At 36.4% G+C, this 21,166-nt stretch overlaps 1 pseudogene; it reads right to left on the reverse strand.

Annotated features, from left to right (window-relative positions):
- Positions 1-6,084: 6,084 nt before the first annotated feature.
- LOC136398503 (large ribosomal subunit protein uL24 pseudogene) overlaps positions 6,085-21,166 on the reverse strand; it is a 101,115-nt pseudogene continuing 86,033 nt past the window's right edge.

The following is a 21,166-nucleotide window of genomic DNA, read 5'->3' on the forward strand; positions in this document are numbered from 1 at the left end:
CTACTCTATAACCATGTATTCATTCATTTATTCATTCATTCAATATGTATGTCACATAAAAATACTTGATGGATGTTTATATTTATAGCATGTTATGTTTATAGCATAATGCTGTTGGATAAGACTTTTTCTTAGAAAACAATTTTAGAGTCAAAGATTTGCATTGTATCATATTTGTGAATATTATTATTGGCATCACAATAAAGATGTACATGTAAAATGCATCAACAATTTATTAGAAATGGAAAATCTACATAATAATAATGTTCTTCTTAATAAAGAGCCAAAAGATGGGGTTCATAACCTTGACTTTGTAGTCAAATATATCTTATGCTGTCAACGTAAATACCCTATTAAAATTTTGTTTTTTCTTTAAACCATGAACTGCTTTGAGACTGTGGTTTTTATCCTTGAATGTTAAGTGTACATAGGGCTTCTTAAAACTCGGTGACCAAAAAGTGAATGATGGAATGAGTGAATAAGAGAAAGATGTTTTCCCAGCAATGTGCTGGAAAAGAATAGTTTGCTTTACAAACTTTGGGGGGAAGGGGACAACTCACATATATCAAACTATAAGCTCTTAAGCAATTTGCTCATTAATTGAATATAAGAGAAGATAATGATGGTAATACCAACTATGGTAAAAGATAGAAGGCCAAAACAAGAAATTCAAAATATAAATAAAAACAAGGTTAGTTAACTGTTGAAATTGAATGACAGGCATGTGAGAATCATTATAGAATTATTCTACTTTTGCACATGTTGAAAATTGTTTATAATAAAGAGTTAGAAATAAATAAATAGATATGTTGAGCAGGTATCATATACAGTAGCCATCATGCTTTGCTCTGGTGATCACATCACAGTCATGCAGCACAGAGATTATAAACTAGAAAATTCAGTGCCAGTGATATTCAAATACAGGATTGCCGACCTAGGCACTGCTATATCACGTATTGGTCATTTTAATCGAAATAATATGCACAACTAAAAAGGCAAGATGATGTCTCAATAGCATATGTGGACACCACCAGCAAATGCTAAAGTTCCAACTGAAATTGTGACATGTTGATTCAGAGCTATCTAGAAAGGAAGTAGGGAAAACAAAGAGATGGATTTAGAGTCCTATCATGACTTGGGTGTGAGAGTTCTCTTCTTTAGCAAATTTTTGATGTACCAAAGAGTAATTGGACGACCTTAATATCTACTGATAACCAGTGTTAAAGAGGTCATCTGAAAGTAAACTATATAGTATAGAATCCAAGATATATTAAATTTACCAAATAACTAACCTCTGTCTACTCTCTATACTTCCCATACTCACAATTTTCTTAATCTATTAAAGTGGTAACTACCTTCCCTATGACATACACAACCTGCAAAAGCTCCAGTCATACAAAATGTTTATTTTAAACTCCAAACCTCTCAGCCTTCATTCGAAGTACCACAATTTCAAACAAACCGAAAATGTGCTAAGTTCCTGCTGATTTGGCTTTCTACTGGATTTCAATTCATTTGATGACTTAGGTAAATGGTGCCAGCTGATTCTTAGAGTGATTTAGCAGGTAAGTAGCTCAGAGGATTCTCAGTAAAAAGAAAGTAGCTCTCCTGCCTTGCTCCTTGGGGTTCACAGACACACCAAGCCTAAATCCCTCCCAAAGTCACCACTGCAAAGCTTTCCCAACTTTACATTCCTATTAGAATAATTGATCCTTGTTAAACCAATTTTCTTTTAAGGCCTCCCATGCTATCCTTTTGAGACGATTCACTGGAATACAGATGACAGATGTTTAGAGAGACACATCTGATTTACACTAAGCATTTAACTCCTCCCATCAACCATGACAACCCATAAAGATAAATGTGCTGGGGCCACCGTATTTTAGAAAATATTTTCTGATGTCAAATACATGATTTTAAAGATGGCTTGACAATCTAAGTGCTAAGATACATACATGCTGAAAATAAAAGATGATTAAAAGCGTGAGTTTGTTTTTATCTGTGGAAGACAGTTGCATCACACTTTCTGTAACATAGATTGTAACTATAGGTTTCACGTTAGAAAGATTAATTTTCTGGAGTCACAGTAAGAGGTTTTCTTATGACAAACATTTCCAATGGGACAGGACTCTAAATTTTAGGGGACAGTTCTCAGGAATCTATGATTTGCCATTGAGGGTGATCTTTTTCATCTTTTATCCTCTTATAATTGATTGTTCAGTGAAGTTTAATAGAAATTTTTTTAATGCATTTGAAAAGAAAAACATTAGAAATTTTCATATTATGCAATTTCTTTTTTAAAAATGCTTTTTAAAATCTATTCTTGATTGATTTTAGAAAAAGAGAGGAAGAGAGATAGGGAGAAGTGGGTGGAGGGAGAGAGGGGAGAGAGAGACATTTATGTTGTCCATTGGTTAATTCTTGTGTGTGCCCTGACCAGGAACCAAACCCTCAACCTTGTGTATCAGGATTATGTGCTTACAAACTGAGGTACTTGGCCAGTTATGCAATTTTATTTCTAACTTCTTAGGAAAGTACTTGGAAGTCATAGTACCCATTTTGATATATCTCTGCTTCTTGACTCTCCTTATTCCCATCTATCTGTCTAGCTCATTGATTTTTAAACCAGTGTACCACAAGAATTTTTAATACATATAATACCTATCTATTTAATCAGGAACAGTGATTTTTTCCCCTTATACTGTCAAATTTAAAAAAATATGATAACCATCACAATAGTAGTCATCTGATGTGAATGATTCAAACTTTTACCTATTTTTTTCTGTCAGATCAGAAAAAAAAATATTTTTTTATATTCTTCACAACTTTAATAATTGGTTTATGTGTGCCATGAGATGAAAAGGTTGACAATCACTGGGCTAGCAGCTCACAGCTGCCATAATAACTAACCTAACATATCTCTTGAATTCCCTGGTTTTCATCACCTACCCTCACAATATGCTTGGCATTCTGTCTTATGGACCATTACAGTAGGGGTCATTTAACACCTACCTCTAGGTCCAGCTCCATCCCAGACAGTAGGACAAAACAAAATCCAAGTAAAACAAGTTTTTATAAATACTGAAGAAAATTAAAAGCATCATGCAACAGGACTATGTTATTGATATTTGACAGTAAGAACAAAAATGAGGTTTGAAGTATCCAGGCTTCTCAATGGGTGGTTGTGTCTTGTTTTAGCTGTAGGGATTTGTAAGTACATATAAAACATAAACAAGAAAAAGCTAAGTTGGCAGCCGAATATGTAGATCTATATATTTAGAAATGAGAATTTATTTGAAGAAAAAGAGGAATTTTTGATTAGCAAACTGGTGAAAGATGAAACCTAGGAATGAATGTTATAAGACAGGGAGAATCTGTCAAATGAGCAGTGAAGAAGGCCAAAGAAAGAATATAAAATTAAAGCATGGGAAGACAAGAAAACTCCTGAGGAGGCAGAGAACAGCTCAGAATTCTCCTTTGAGATCCAACTTTCCATGCTCAAATATCTACAATTTCATAGGTATCTGACATTTTACAAACCACAATAGAAACTCTTCATCTTGCCCTTAGGCTAATAAACACAATTGATTGCTCAAACAAAAATGTTTATTTTGCTTTCTGTACTCCATAGATCCAATCTTGAAACCCTACTGCTTCTAAACTCTAAGAAGGTATCTCAACATCCTTAGTGTTTCTCCATCTCCACTGTCATCTCCTCCATCCAATTTATCAGCATTACTTGCTTCAATATCCTCTTAATAGGTCCTACCACTGACCTTGGCCTATTATAATCCAGATCATGTTACTACTACACTGCCCTGCCTGAAACCTTGTAATAGTTGGTAACATTCTAAATTTAAACTGGACTTCTTCCAAGGATTATCAAAGGTGCTATGTTTTCCATCCCCCTTGCTTTTGTTTTTTAAGCCCTCTTGTACAACTATTTTCCTCTTTCATTGTGCCATGTATTAGTAAGGGTTCTTTGGAGAAACAGAGCCAACAGGATGGATGGAAGGGGAGATTTATTATAGAAACATGCAATTTCTAAGTGAGTAAGAAGTGCACAATCTGTTGTCTGTAAACTGGAGAACTAGGAAAGACTATGGTATAATTCAATCTGAGTCTGAAGAAGAGCTGAGGCAGCCAGTGTTATAAGTTTGAGTTCAAAGGCCTGAGAACCAGAAACACAGATGTCTAGCAGAAGATAGATGTTCTAGCTGAGACGCTAATTTGCCTTTGTTCTGCTTTTCTGTCCTCTTCAGGCCCTCAGCAGATTGAACGATGCTGTGCAGGCCAATCTTCTTTATTCAGTCTACAGATGTAAATGCTGATCTCTTCTGGAAACACTGTCCTATTTTCATACCCAAACCTTTGAGATGATAAAAGAGTCATTAAAATATAATAGACCCATATACAACAGTGCTCACAAAGAAGCAACAAACCAGACACTTTGAGGAAAGTCTGAAAGACAAAGCAAATGGGATGAGCAAGGTGAAGAAGACCATATCCTAACATGTCTGACACCAAGGGTGTTCTACGCCCCAATGTGAACACAAGAAATAGACAACAATCTAGGGTCATATAACAACATAATTGGATGAGAAAAAACAAAAACATAAATTTCAGTAAAGGTCAACCTCTTTGAATAGCCCCTCCTCCTCTTCGGTAAAAAACAACAATCGGGGGACTAACCATTCTCAAGCTGAACACATGGGACGTTGTGAGCTGACAGTGCTCTGGGGCAGCCACACCCCAAAGGATAGCTGAACAAGTATCTCAACTTTGACTCTTTCTCTTTCAAAAGAGTCACAGTACAAGTTACAGAAAAGCTTCCTGCCTCTTCCCCTAAGCAAGTTGCATATCCACAGCAGATAATTTTAATAGGAAATACTCTTTAAGGATGAGCACATAGTAAAAATAAAAATTAGTACACATGAATAAATGCCAACATTGTGACAGGGTTTCTGGTCAGGGTTTCATTCAGTTGCTAAACAAGTCTTCGGATTCCTGTAACAGATTGTTTTCAAAGTTCAGTTTTATATTCAAAGGTCTTTATAATTATTCAGCCCATGATATTTTCCTTTGCTCTGTATTATCTTTTATTGGCCTCGTTGGTTCAATTCTCTTTATAAATCTTTGATAAAGATAGATCCAATCAGACCTTGTAATTGGACCCCTAAATTACTACACGGATATGAAAAAAATAAACTCTTACATCTTTATTACACTTACCAAGGATAATCTAAAAATTTGGGACTTAAGGATGCATTGTGAAAAAAAAAAAGCATTATTTCAAAGCTTCAACTATTTATTTGTATAACCAGAGGATACACAGCCAAGGCAGATAATGCTGTTGTTTAAAATAGGCTTCTTAAAGACTCCTATTTAATGAGCACCCATGAATCTCTGGACATAGTATAAAGGCAGAGGATGACAAAGGAACATAATTACTTAAAACTTTATTTCTTTTGTGAGTGAAGTGTAGGCACATTTTGCCAAATTTAGAGAAATATTTCTTTTTCTCAATGTTGGTCCAGATAGTGCTATTTTTGAGAGGTGTGTGTGTGTGTGTGTGTTGTTATATGTGTGTCTGTGTGTGGCAGCATGCACACATGCAGTCACAGTAAAGCCTGGGTTTCAGATATTTTGTTATCTGATGGACATTCATTAGATGCTAAACAGCATGTCTGCACTTCACACTAGCGGTGAATCTCAGAAGCCTGGACTACAAAGCCTCCCTGGCAAATTCCACAGATGTTCTTCTTCCACTTTCCATGGACTTTTGTTATACAAAATGCTCATTTTGGAAAATGATCTGCCAGAAGTTATTGTGTCTAAGGCTTTGCATTTGTGATAGTAAATGGAACTAATTCATGGACAAAGTATCAGAAGTAGTGAAGGTTAGCCCTGAAGAAGTTTGAAAAGGAAGTGGTCAGGAGCCTAAGGACACATTTAACAACTATGAGTCTCCGTAGGACTGTGCTGTCATGCTCTGTTTAACTAACATATTTTGTGCTTTTCCTTGTCACAGAACTTTCTTTTTTTCCCTTTAAGTTTTTAAAGAAAGTTGTATATAAGATGACTTTATTCCTGCATCTTCTTAATTGTTTCTTTCTTGTATTTGCCCTTTTCCTTTTCTCTTTGGTGAGATTTGCTTTACGTTCAAGGATCTTTTTGTGGTCCTTGTCCAGTTTTAGTCTAGTGGCAGCCACCTTGCTGGCGTGAACACCCACATGAATGGCTGTACTGTTAGTTTTCTCCTGCTGCACTTGTTCAATGGAGATGACATATTTCTTCCTCTAAACCTGGACCACTTTGCCAATTTGCTGCTCTTTGTAATGTCGTCGTACAACCTGAACTTCATCATCCTTTTGAATGGGCATGGATTAAAAATTATACTTCTGCCTCAGCTCCTTGGAAAGAGAAGACAATCTTCCCGTGAAGCAGGGAAGGTGCATTGAAATGCCTTTTATGGTTCTTGCTCTGGTCAGAAGTCACAAAGAGACTGAACTTCCTTTTGACTGCTGGCATTTCTACAATGGCTGCCTCCTTGTCACAGAACTTAAAAAAATCCCTCCATCCTGTATTTAATTCATTTTGCTTACTTTCAATCCTGCAGTAGAATATAATATATCTACTCTCTTACATGTAGAAACTGTTAAAAATTAAGAAGCAGAATAGAAAGCTAAATATAACTTGCCTGACTTTTATGCATCTGCTAAAGTTCATGTTCAGATACCAGCACTGTACCAAATCCAAGTGTTCCAGGTGGTGACTTCCAATAAAAGTAGAAGTACTCCACAGCCAATTTTTCAGTAGAGGCACAGGTAATATAAGGAACCATGATGTAAGCAACAAGTTTTACTATATTCATAAATATAGTAAAATCATGCAACCATTTGACATAAGGTGTCAGAGTTGGAAAAGCTGATACTTGAGGTTTGGCAAGAGTCTACTGTGCATGTCCCACTTTACTGTCCTGTGAGAAGCTAATGCTAATCCATTTTCTATAGTAAGATGGTAAGTTTCTGGGTACTGAATGTTACTGAGTAATTTGTTAATATCTAGTATGGCTTTGCTAGATCAGTATGGGATCTTCTATTCCTACTGAATGGTTTTCTGACAATCTCAATATATCAAATTTATTAACACTAAATTCCCCAGAATGTCTTCCTTCCAAGATTATTCATATCTTAACTCTGATAGATCCTAACTTGGGACAATGACACATCCCAGAATACAAGGGCTCAGAGCAGTCCCTATCCCAAACTGTCTGCCCATTTCTTTTTTGACATATTATATCTAAAAGATCATAAGTGTACAGAAAGGCTACTCTGGTTATACTAACAAAGTACTTCCAGGGAAGAGAGGAATAATGACCGAATGTCCTGTTTGTTAGAGACCTTATTTTGCTGGCCCAAGGTAGGCTGGCTCAGTAAAAATATGGCAGAGCCTATCCGTTGATGGTCTCTATTCTTTTCCATTGATCTTGAATTTAATAAAAATCACTCAAAGCAGTGTATATTGTTGTCTGTAATTTTGTGCTGTTAATTAAGTTTTCTTTTGAATCTATGAGAACAGTACAGGTAAAAAGTAATAAGAATCTGAGTTAGAACTATGGGAAATGTGAAGCAGAGGGAGGATAGAGACATAATTTAATAAATGAAAAAGCAGAATCTCTGAAAATTAGTATGTATCAGGTGTAGCCATGAAGAGGAAAACAACAACAACATGCCACTGAGATTTCAAGCCTGAGAGTCAGAGAATTCTGGTTGCCGTTAATAGGATAAAGCCAAGAAAAGAATTTGTTTCAGAAGTAAAGAGGGAATACTAAAACCATAAAAAATGTTTCTGCATAGGTTAAGGCTGAACGACCTGCAAATTTTTCCAAAGTAGTATTGAAGTAGGCGATGTTTTACTAATCACATTGGGTTATAGTCATTTTAAAACTATGGGACTAAAGAATACTTTATAACATTACATTGAAGTTCAATTGCTTGTCCGTATTTCCAAAGTATTTCTGCATGATGATGGAAACATAATTGAAACAATTAATCAAAAGGTAAAACTGCATAAATCCCCACCAGCAATCCTTCTCTAAATCCCATATAGTTTTAGATAGATATTTGACAAAGCTCACCACTATAGAGGCTCCTTTGAACATTCATTTTCTTATGTATAAAGTGAGAACTATAGAAACCTGTTCATTATACTTTTATAATATCCCATATTCATTGACTCTTTCCTTCCTGCACTTTATCTAGTCCGGTGTTTCCCAACGTGGGGCCCAAGCCCCACAGGGCGGCAATTCGATAGTAAAGGGGGGGCAATTTGAAAATGGACTCGACACGACTTGAACTCTTTCGCCCCGGGCCATTTAAATGCAATGCTAGATATCGGTGCCAAATTAACAAAAAATGCAATTCTTAAATAATTGCGGTAAATAATTATTAAGTATAATTTCGTTTGACGAGACGAAAATATCAACTGGGTGATTGGCGTCGTCAAGTAAACTTCGTCCTGGGTTCACCGCGGAGCGTGCCGTCTGCTGCAGGGAACCACGGACGTTTTAAAAACTCGCTAAACAACACAGTTATTCTCACCTAATTGGCCCATCGCAACTTCTGTAGTATTTCACATCATTCAGTTGGTGTTAATTTGAAATAAGTGTCAGTCAAAACTGTTGTAAAAGCTCGTTGATTTAATAAATATACATATATATAGTATAGATATAATTGGTAAGTATTTGATTTTATTTTTATCAATATTAAACTCTTTATTAAGTACTTCTTGCATCGGGGCTAGAAAGCACTAATATTTTATAAATATTATTGGGGCTATAATAGTGCATGCACGACAATTTTAATTTTAGAAGCATAACTTTCCAGAAAATTTTGTCAAGTGGAAAAAATGTAGATACCTTTTGATTTGCAGTGGTAGTGTAGTAAATGTGTTATATACATTTAAATAAATATGAATTTTTAGTATACGTTTACTCTATGTCACATTGAATATATTTTAACACATATTTTAATATTAGTTTTTAATTGATCTTATTTTTATTATAGCCCATAATAAAATGATTGGTGCAAGCAAGAAAAAAACTCATCAATATTTGGAGGAATATTTAAAATTTGGGTTCATACCCACTGTTCACGATGAGCAGATTCCTTTTTGTCTTTTATGCCAGCAATGCTTGACCAACAAATCAATGAAACGAGGTCATCTTGAGGTGCATTTGAAGGCAAAACATAGTGCTCATATTAATTCAGATTTGAGTTACTTTAAAACTTTAAAGAAAAATTTTGAAAAAAGAACAACATTAAAGTCTCTATTTACTGCTCATACTTCAACTAATAATCGTGTTCTTGAGGCTAGTTATCAAATTTCTTTATTCATCGCTAAAACTGGAGAAAATCACACTATAGGAGAGAATTTAATAAAACCGTCAATATCAGCATTTCTTAAAACGGTTCTTGAAAAAGATGACAAAGATGTAAAAGCTATGCCACTCAGTGACAATACTATTAGCAGAAGAATAGACAAAATGAGTGAGGATATTGAAAAACAACTTATTGAAAAGCTGAAAACAAGAAAATTCTCCTTGCAAATGGATAAATCAACTTTGAGAGACAGTGAGGCAGTATTGATAACTTACGTAAGATATATTGATAAAGGACATTTTGCTGAAGAAATGTTGTTCTGTAAAAGATTAAAAAGCACCACTACCTCCAAAGATATATATAATAAGCTAAAAAACTACTTAGATGTCAATGATATACCAATGAAAAATACAACATCTTGTGCTGCAGATGGTGCTCCCAATATGATGGGCAAGAAAAATGGCTGCTTAAAATTGATGAAAGATGCGAATCCAGAAATGATTCTTGTGCATTGTGTTATTCATAGGGAAAACTTGGCAGCTAAAAACATCTCGCCTGTTCTGAATGAAGTATTACATACAGTAATAAAGTGTGTTAATGCTATTAAAGCTAGTGCCAAACATGAGCATCTTTTCAAGCTATTTTGTGAAGAACAAAATGAAGACCATGTGAGACTTTTACTTCATACTGAAGTAAGATGGCTATCTAAAGGAAACTGTTAGAAAAGATTTATGGAACTGTTTGATACTCTTAGTGATTTTTTAAGCGACAAACCTGAAATGAAGTATCTATTAACAATAGATGGTAAAGCATTTGTGAGTTATTTAGCCGATATCTTTGAAAAACTAAATATATTAAATAAGCAACTTCAAGGAACAAATAAAACTCTTGTTGATGCAAAAGCAAAGATATTTGGTTTCATTACCAATATTGAGTTATGTCAGAAACATATTAACCACAAAAACTTTAAACAGTTTCATTGGCTCCAAAAATGTGAAGTAACTGATACCTCTTTACTTGTTATTGTCAATCATTTGAATATTCTATCGGCTGATTTAAAAGAAAGATTTTCTGATTTAAAACAAATTGATTTCCCAACATGGATGATGCAGCCAATGTTAGTGGATTTGTCTGATATATCAAATATGCAGTATCAAGAAGAACTCGCAGGATTGCAAAATGATGAGTCAGTTAAAGCTTTATTTAATATCAAAGGAGTGGGTGACATCACAGAAATGGCGCCGTGAGCAGCGCGTCCGACAGATCTCCCGAAAATCACAACAAATTTATCAACTAGAAACAGGAAAATTTATCCTCGGAGCATTCCAGAGTTCCACACAAACTGAAAGCGAAAGGACTGTTATCATTTGAATCTGAGAGACGAGGGTGTGGAGGAAGCTACCGCAGGGACGTTCATTCAAGCCGCGAGGAAGTGCGCCTGTGATGAGTCAGCCCACACTCGGGAGCCGCGAGCAGCAGCCGCGAGCAGCTGCAGGCGCGTGCCCGGTTCGGTTGCAGAGCGAGCACCGCCCACACTCCGGAGCGGCGAGCAGCCGCTGGCGCGCCCGGTCCGGTTGCAGAGCGAGCACCGCTAACGTTCCCAGCGGCCCGCGCACTGCGAGTGAGAGTCGCCAGCCACCGGTGCCCGGAGCACCCCATTCGCGCGTGTACCCTGGGCATTCCACACGCCCAGAGCGCCCTGCTGGCCCGCACACCCAGGGTGCCCCATCATCCTGCGCCCAGTGCGCCCCAGCCGCCAGCAGCGGGGGGAGCGGGAGAGGCCCAGGGCGGTATTCCCTACTTGGGAGATTCTCTCCGTGGGCGGGGCACCTCACCCAGCCATTCAAGCTAACAATCAAGCGTTGGGGGAGGGGCGCGCGCAGGCAGCCTGAAATACCTTTGGGAGCACAGCTGCGACCCAATCACTGAAATTAGCTTAACCCGTGAAATCTGCGCACCCTCGGTTCTAATTGATAAGATCTCTCTAAGTTCAGCGACCCAAGACAAGAGGCATGATATTTTTTAGTGCCTCTCGCTAAAGGGGCGGGGGCAACTTCTGATTGATAGAGCCTCCATATTCAGGGATAAACGCTAACAAGAAGGATTTGGCAGATAATAAGATCTATACCACACTAGTCGCAAGCAGAGACTAGTGCCTCTTCTTCCCAGCTGAAACAGGCTACAAAGTGTGGAAAGCCTGGGTTGAGAGGTCCAACTGAATGCTAGGCGCTGAACAGTCACCTTGACAACAATTGACTCCCACCCCCGCCTGATTACACTGGAGGCCCTGACTGCCAGAGCCTTTCCCAAAGCCTTGCACTGAGTGGGGATAGAGTGGGGATTTCCCAGCTCTTTGAGCCTCTTACTCCCCAGGCAGAAGCAGTTGCAGCCTTATAGCTGGATCACCAGGCTGCTAATTCAGGAAGGAGGGACTAGGAGAGAGAATCCAGGAAAGCAAACTCTCTCATCGTTGGACCCTGCAAACGCCAACAAGCCTTGACTACCAGCAAGACTAAAGCCAATTATATGACATTGCCATAGAATCCCATCAACTGCAAATCCCTACCTAAGTGTGACACAGGGGCAGAGCCTGGGGTAGAGTCACCGACCAGGAAGAGGGAGAGAAAAGAAAAAGGAAGAAGTTAACATCTCAAAATCAAGAAAAATCCACAGACTTTACAACTTGTTCCACTAATTTTTTTTTTGTTGTTGTTGTTTGTTTCTTCTATCTTATTGCCTTTATTTCCTCCACCTCGGTCCTTCTATTCTCTGCCCATCTTATGCTTCCCTTTTCTTGAACTACACTACCCATAAGTGTTACATTTTATTTCTCTTCTTCATCCTCACCCTCCTTTAAGGTTATACTCCAAAACACTTAACTCTCACTCTCTCCTCTTTTGTTTTATTTTGTTTTGTTTTATCTTGTTTTTTTTTTTCTCTTCCTTTTTTATTTCTTCCTTCGTTTTTCTCTTTTTCTTATTTTTTCCTTTCTATTCGTTTTTTCTTTTCTCGTTTTACTTTCATCCCATTTAATCCTCAATCACGAACAAATTAGTTAATTTGGGACTCAAGGCTTTTTTTGGCTTTTTCTTTTTCGCTTTTGTTTTTTTTTTTTTTCTTGTTTGTTTATTTTTGTGGCATTTTGGGTCCTCCCAACCCAAGGTCTCCATTGTATTTAGTCTTCGCTCCACTTAATACAACAGATTTTTACTTATCATTTTTATTTTTTTCTTCCTTATTATTCTTTTTTTTTGTCCTTTTTTCTGGTTCCCTCTTATCCCTCTCATTATATCTCTTAGTTGACCATCACTCACAAGCAAATCATCTTATGCTTGTCTAAGATTTTCTTCCTTTTTTTTTTTTTTTTGCATTTAGTAGGTCCCTACTCCCCTTTTTTTGCCCCTTGAACTCTTCACCCCAAATCAGGCCCTCCATTATAGGCACAATATTTCCCTGAGGAGGGGAGAGGAGGGAAAGAGAAGAAAGAAAAAAAGGGGGAAATAATAAATTATTACTGTTTTTTTTTGTGGGGTGTTTTACCTTTTTTTTTTTTTTTTTTTTTTACTTTTTACTCTTTATTAATTCTAATTAGTGCTATCAACAAGACCACCCTCAGATGCCAATAAGAAAGAGGAAATCGAATATTATGGATACAAAAGAAAGAGAGGTAACACAAATAGATGTGGAAAAATCTATGGAGAAAAGACTTAACATATTGGAAGCCTTGGAGCTAAATGACAGAGAATTTAAAATAGAAATCTTAAAAATACTCAGAGATATACAAGAAAACACAGAAAGGCAATATAGGGAGATCAGAAAACAACTCAATGAACACAAAGAATATATTACCAAGGAAATTGAAACTATAAAAACAAATCAAACAGAAATGAAAAACTCAATTCACGAGCTGAAAAACGAGGTAACAAGCTTAGCTAGCAGAACAGCCCAGATTGAAGATAGGATTAGTGAAATAGAAGACAAACAACTTGAGGCACAACAGAGAGAAGAAGAAAGAGACTCAAAAATAATAAAAAACGAGAAAGCCCTACAGGAATTGTCTGACTCCATCAGAAAGAATAACATAAGAATAATAGGTATATCAGAGGGAGAAGAGAAAGAAAATGGAATGGAGAATATACTCAAACAAATACTAGACGAGAACTTCCCAAGCCTGTGGAAAGAACTAAAGCCTCAAATTCAAGAAGCAAACAGAACACCGAGTTTTCTTAACCCCAACAAACCCACTCCAAGGCACATCATAATAAAGATGACACAAACCAATGACAAAGAAAAAATTCTCAAGGCAACCAGGGAAAAGAAGAGTACAACATATAAAGGAAGGCCTATTAGATTATCATCAGATTTCTCAGCAGAAACTCTACAAGCTAGAAGAGAGTGTACCACAATATTTAAAGCCCTGAAAGAGAGGAACTTTCAGCCATGAATACTATACCCATCAAAGCTATCCTTCAAGTATGAAGGAGATATAAAAACATTCACAAATTCAGAAAAGATGAGAGAATTTATCAACAGAAAGCCCCCACTCCAGGAAATACTAAAGGGGGTTCTCCAATCAGATACAAAGAACAAAAGAAAACAACACCACAAGTAACAGCTCCACCAAGAACACAATAAAACCAAACTTAAACTGTGACAACAAAGGAAAAAATGGGGGAGAGGATGGAGATTAACAGTAGCAAAGGACGATGAAGTGCAGAAATACTTATAAGATAGGGTACTACAATGAATATGGTAGGTACCCTTTTCATTACTTAATGGTAACCACCCTAGAAAAAAACACCACAAAAACACTTGACTTAAAAAAGGTAGCAACAGAGGAAAGAAGTATGGAACACAAACAAACAAAAACAAATGATAGAAAAACAAAAGAGAAGAATCAAACTAGATACAAAACTAACAGAAAGCAATTTATAAAATGGCAGTAGGGAACCCACAAGTGTCAATAATTACACTAAATGTAAATGGATTAAACTTACCAATAAAAAGACACAGAGTAGCAGAATGGATTAAAAAAGAAAATCCAAATATATGCTGCCTACAAGAAACACATCTAAGCAACAAGGATAAAAACAAATTCAAAGTGAAAGGCTGGAAAACAATACTCCAAGCAAACAACACCCAAAAAAAAGCAGGTGTAGCAATACTCATATCTGATAATGCTGACTACAAGACAGAAAAAGTACTCAGAGACAAAAATGGTCATTTCATAATGAATAAGGGGACACTGAATCAAGAAGACATAACAATCCTTAATATATATGCACCAAACCAAGGAGCACCAAAATATATAAGACAGCTACTTATTGACCTTAAAACAAAAACTAACAAAAATACAATCATACTTGGAGACCTCAATACTCCGCTGACGGCTCTAGATCGGTCATCCAAACAGAGAATCAATAAAGAGATAGTGGCCTTAAACGAAATACTAGAACACCTGGATATGATAGACATCTACAGGACACTTCATCCCAAAGCGACAGAGTATACATTTTTCTCTAGTGTACATGGAACATTCTCAAGAATTGACCATATGTTGGGCCACAAAGACAATATCAACAAATTTAGAAAAATTGAAATTGTATCAAGCATATTTTCTGATCATAAAGCCTTGAAACTAGAATTCAACTGCAAAAAAGAGGGGGAAAAACCCACAAAAATGTGGAAACTAAACAACATACTTCTAAAAAATGAATGGGTCAAAGAAGAAATAAGCGCAGAGATCAAAAGATATATACAGACAAATGAAAATGAAAATACGACAGATCAGAATCTCTGGGATGCAGCAAAAGCAGTAATAAGAGGAAAGTTCATATCACTTCAGGCCTATATGAACAAACAAGAGAGAGCCGAAGTAAACCACTTAACTTCACACCTTAAGGAACTAGAAAAAGAAGAACAAAGACAACCCAAAACCAGCCGAAGAAAGGAGATAATAAAAATCAGAGCAGAAATAAATGAAATAGAGAACAGAAAAACTATAGAAAAAATCAATAAAACAAGGAGCTGGTTCTTTGAAAAGATCAACAAAATTGACAAACCCTTGGCAAGACTCACCAAGGAAAAAAGGCACAGGACTCAAATAAACAAAATCCAAAATGAAAGAGGAGAGATCACCACAGACATCATAGATATACAAAGAATTATTGTAGAATACTATGAAAAATTATATGCCACCAAATACAACAATCTAGAAGAAATGGATAAATTCCTAGAACAATACAACCTTCCTAGACTGAGTCAAGAAGAAGCAGAAAGCCTAAACAGACCAATCAGCAGGGAGGAAATAGAAAAAACTATTAAAAACCTCCCCAAAAATAAAAGTCCAGGCCCAGACGGTTATACTAGTGAATTCTATCAAACATTCAAAGAAGACTTGGTTCCTATTCTACTCAAAGTCTTCCAAAAAATTGAAGAAGAAGCAATACTTCCAAACACATTTTATGAGGCCAACATAACCCTCATACCAAAACCTGGCAAGGATGGCACAAAGAAAGAAAACTACAGACCAATATCTCTAATGAATACAGATGCTAAAATTCTAAACAAAATACTGGCAAACCGAATACAACAACATATTAAAAAAATAATACATCATGATCAAGTGGGATTCATCCCAGAATCTCAAGGATGGTTCAACATACGTAAAACGGTTAACGTAATACACCATATCAACAAAACAAAGAACAAAAACCACATGATCTTATCAATAGATGCAGAAAAGGCTTTTGATAAAATACAACACAATTTTATGTTTAAGACTCTCAACAAAATGGGTATAGAAGGAAAATATCTCAACATGATAAAGGCCATATATGATAAACCATCAGCCAACATCATTTTAAACGGCATAAAACTGAGGACTTTCTACCTTAAATCAGGAACAAGACAGGGTTGTCCACTCTCTCCACTCTTATTTAACGTGGTGCTAGAAGTTCTGGCCAGAGCAATCAGACAAGACAAAGAAATAAAAGGCATCCATATCGGAAAAGAAGAAGTAAAGGTATCACTTTTTGCTGATGATATGATCCTATACATCGAAAACCCGAAGGACTCCACAAAAAGATTATTAGAAACAATAAACCAATACAGTAAGGTCGCAGGATACAAAATTAACGTACAGAAGTCCATAGCCTTTCTCTATGCCAACAATGAAATATTAGAAAACGAACTCAAAAAAATAATCCCCTTCACGATTGCAACAAAAAAAATAAAATACCTAGGAATAAACATAACAAAGAACGTAAAGGACCTATATAATGAAAATTACAAAGCATTGTTAAGGGAAATCGAAAAAGATACAATGAGATGGAAAAATATTCCTTGTTCTTGGATAGAAAGAATAAATATAATCAAAATGGCCATATTACCCAAAGCAATATACAAATTTAATGCAATTCCCATCAAAATCCCTATGAGATTTTTTAAAGAAATGGAACAAAAAAATCATCAGATTCATATGGAACTATAAAAAACCCCAAATAGCCAAAGCAATCCTAAGGAAAAAGAATGAAGCTGGGGGCATTACAATACCTGACTTTAAACTATATTATAGGGCCACGATAATCAAAACAGCATGGTATTGGCAGAAAAATAGACACTCAGACCAATGGAACAGAATAGAAAGCCCAGAAATAAAACCACATATATATGGTCAAATAATCTTTGATAAAGGGGCCAACAACACACAATGGAGAAAAGAAAGCCTCTTCAACAAATGGTGTTGGGAAAACTGGAAAGCCACATGCAAAAGAATGAAACTCGACTACAGCCTGTCCCCGTGTACTAAAATTAATTCAAAATGGATCAAAGACCTAAATATAAGACCTGAAACAATAAAGTACATAGAAGAAGACATAGGTACTAAACTCATGGACCTGGGTTTTAAAGAACATTTTATGAACTTGACTCCAATGGCAAGAGAAGTGAAGGCAAAGATAAATGAATGGGACTACATCAGAATAAAAAGTTTTTGCTCAGAAAGAGAAACTGATATCAAAATAAACAGACAGCCAACTAAATGGGAAATGATATTTTCAAACAACAGCTCAGATAAGGGCCTAATATCCAAAATTTACAAAGAACTCATAAAACTCAACAACAAACAAACAAACAATCCAATAAAAAAATGGGAAGAGGACATGAATAGACACTTCTCCCAGGAAGAGATACAAATGGCCAACAGATATATGAAAAGATGCTCAGCTTCATTAGTTATTAGGGAAATGCAAATCAAAACTACAATGAGATACCACCTCACCCCTGTTAGATTAGCTATTATCAACAAGACGGGTAATAGCAAATGTTGGAGAGGCTGTGGAGAAAAAGGAACCCTCATTCACTGTTGGTGGGACTGTAAAGTAGTACAACCATTATGGAGGAAAGTATGGTGGTTCCTCAAAAAACTGCAAATAGAACTACCTTATGACCCAGCAATCCCTCTACTGGGTATATACCCCAAAACCTCAGAAACATTGATACGTGAAGACACATGTAGCCCCATGTTCATTGCAGCACTGTTCACAGTGGCCAAGACATGGAAACAACCAAAAAGCCCTTCAATAGAAGACTGGATAAAGAAGATGTGGCACATATACACTATGGAATACTACTCAGCCATAAGAAATGATGACATCAGATCATTTACAGCAAAATGGTGGGATCTTGATAACATTATAAGGAGTGAAATAAGTAAATCAGAAAAAAACAAGAACTACATGATTCCATACATTGGTGGAACATAAAAATGAGACTAAGAGACATGGACAAGAGTGTGGTGGTTACCAGGGGTGGGGGGAGGGAGGACAGGGGGAGAGTTAGGGGGAGGGGGAGGGGCACAGAGATCTAGATAGAGGATGGCGAAGGACAATCTGACTTTGGGCGAGGGGTATGCAACATAATCTAATGACAAAATAACCTAGACATGTTTTCTTTGAATATATGTACCCTGATTTATTAATGTCATCCCATTACCATTAATAAAAATTCATTTAAAAAAATATATATCAAAGGAGCGATGGCATGGCTTTGTGAGGAAACAGAAATCAAATACCCAAATTCAACCAAATGTGCAAGAAAACTATTGCTACCGTTTCCAACTTCATTTTTAGCTGAATGTGGATTTAGTGCTGCAAATGATTTACTGGTAAAAAAAAAAGAAATCGGCTGGATATAACACAACATGGAGACTTGAGACTAAAGCTATCCAAATTGGAACCTAATATAAAATCTCTGTGCAGCAAGCATCAAGCGCAAGGATTGCACTAAATTAAAATAATAAATTAATATAGAAAAATCTGTATTAAAATTATTTGGAATTTAAATTTCTGTTTTTCATTATATGTTTTGAAATTTTACTTATTGTGTTTTGTTAACAATTTCATAGAGATTTCTTCCTAGAACCTATCATTTATGTTTATTAAGTGAACAAATCAATTTTTTAATGTTAAAAATTATGTATGTTACATAGGGAGGGACATAAAAATTTTAGAAAGGTTAAGGTGGGGCATGGCACAAAAAAGGTTGGGAAACACTGACTAGTCTATGCCATCGCTATATTTTGTGTGGATTCTCAAATAGTCTCTAAAACTAATCTCTCTGCTTCTGTAACTGTCATGCCTATTCCACTTAAGAATCAGCATGAACTTTCCGAAAAATATATAAATTAGATCAGTTTCCTTCCCTGTGTAAACCATCCAATGGTTTAACAGTGCATTTAGAATAAAATCCAAACTCCTTACACTGATTAACTCTTTGACCTTATCAATTTCTATACTTCAATTGCAAAGGTCTTTTTATTCCTAGAATTTCATGCCTGTCCCAGGGCCTTTGCATTTTGTGTGCTCTCTGCTTGGAGTGCTCTTAGAGTACGTACATGTTAGGCTTTTTCTCAGCTCAAACATCACTTACTCCATAAGGTATTTTCAGACTAACTACTCTAAAATCAACTTTAAACTCCTAAACCCAGGGCCCTGGCCGGTTGGCTCAGTGGTAGAGTGTCGGCCTGGCGTGCGGGGGGTCCCTGGTTCGATTCCTGGCCAGGGTACATAGGAGAAGCGCCCATTTGCTTCTCCACCTCCCCCTCCTTCCTCTCTGTCTCTCTTCCCCTCCCACAGCCAAGGCTCCATTGGAGCAAAGATGGCCCAGGCACTGGGGATGGCTCCTTGGCCTCTGCCCCAGGTGCTAGAGTGGCTCTGGTCGCGGCAGAGCAACCCCCCGGAGGGGCAGAGCATCGCCCCCTGGTGGGCAGAGCATCGCCCCTGGTGGGCGTGCCGGGTGGATCCCAGTCGGGCGCATGCGGGAGTCTGTCTGTCTCTCCCCGTTTCCAGCTTCAGAAAAATACAAAAAAGAAACAAAACCAAAACCAAAAACAAAAACAAAAACCTCCTAAACCCAGGTAGTTAGTTACTTAATATGTTTTTCTGTAGTTCTTTTCTTTATACAGTTTACTGTATATAACCTGAAACAAGCTTGTTTGTTTGTTTATGGTTTTATTCCACCAGAATCTAATTTATTTTGAGCAAGAAGCAGGTCTGTCTTATTTAACTAGCATTATTTCTGAAATCTGAAAGGTATCATAAAGATTATACATGCTGGACAAATATTTGTTAAGGGAATACTCAAGCTGCCACTTCAAAGACAATGTACGTAAGAGTACCTACTGTGAACAAAAGAGCGTTGGGAAACTCATTACTTCTATTGTGAAGATGTGGAGAACATCATTATGTGATCTTGTTTTGAGAACTGTGCTATGAATTCTGAGAATAGGTTTGCACCATACTGGTAAATGTTTTGTTTAAATTACATGGTATTGAGAGTAACGTTAAGATTATTTTAGAATGTTTAGAAGCATGTTATGCCTTTACGTTTTGCACCTTCCTCTCATTTTCCTTTCAACCTGTTTCCACTTTGTACTAATCCATATTTTCTTCTGTAGCCTCACTTTGAATGTAGGCTATCTTGTTATAGTTTAAGAAATTTTCTAAGCCATCTTAAGCCCTTCCTGGAATAGAGAAACAATATACAATGATAAAGAGGTATTCAAAGCCCCAATAGTTACTATTTCATTAACATAAATTAAATCTGTGTTAGAATATAAAATTATAATTGGAATTTATTAAATTTAATTAGAATATCTATCACCAGTCCCTTACCCAAAGTATGCACTCATAATAATGTTTGTTTAAATTGATCAAACCCTGTATGATTAATAATTTAAATAGACATATTTTTATTCTAAACCTAGATAGTATGTACATGATACCTGTAAAATAACTTGTTATATGTTAAGAGGAAATAATCATAAATTAGCCTTTAATGTCATATTGTAATCTGAACATAACATCTGACAGAAAGATCAGACATAAAAGTGAATACTTTAATACAGGATACAGATTACACTTGGCAGCCCTAACCACAACATACTTGCCATTTCCAGAGCTTCTCTTTAAAAGATGCATCTCTTTTTACACAGCAAGAGAAACCATCAAAATGAAAACATTACCAACTGAATGGGAGAGCCATTCACACAGTTGCCAGAGATACATCTGACAAGAGATTAATATTCAAAATTTATAGAAAACTTATAAAACTTAAAACAAACAAGCAAAAAATAATCCAATTAGGAAATGGCTAATGGACCAGAATGGACACTTCTCAAAAGAGAACACACAGATGGCCAAAAGACATATGAAAAGATGTTCAGTGTCTCCAATCATCAGAGAAATGCAAATTAAAACCACAGTGTCATATCACCTTGCACT

This window comes from Saccopteryx leptura, chromosome 3 (assembly GCF_036850995.1).
Source record: "Saccopteryx leptura isolate mSacLep1 chromosome 3, mSacLep1_pri_phased_curated, whole genome shotgun sequence".
Taxonomy (NCBI): Eukaryota; Metazoa; Chordata; class Mammalia; order Chiroptera; family Emballonuridae; genus Saccopteryx; species Saccopteryx leptura.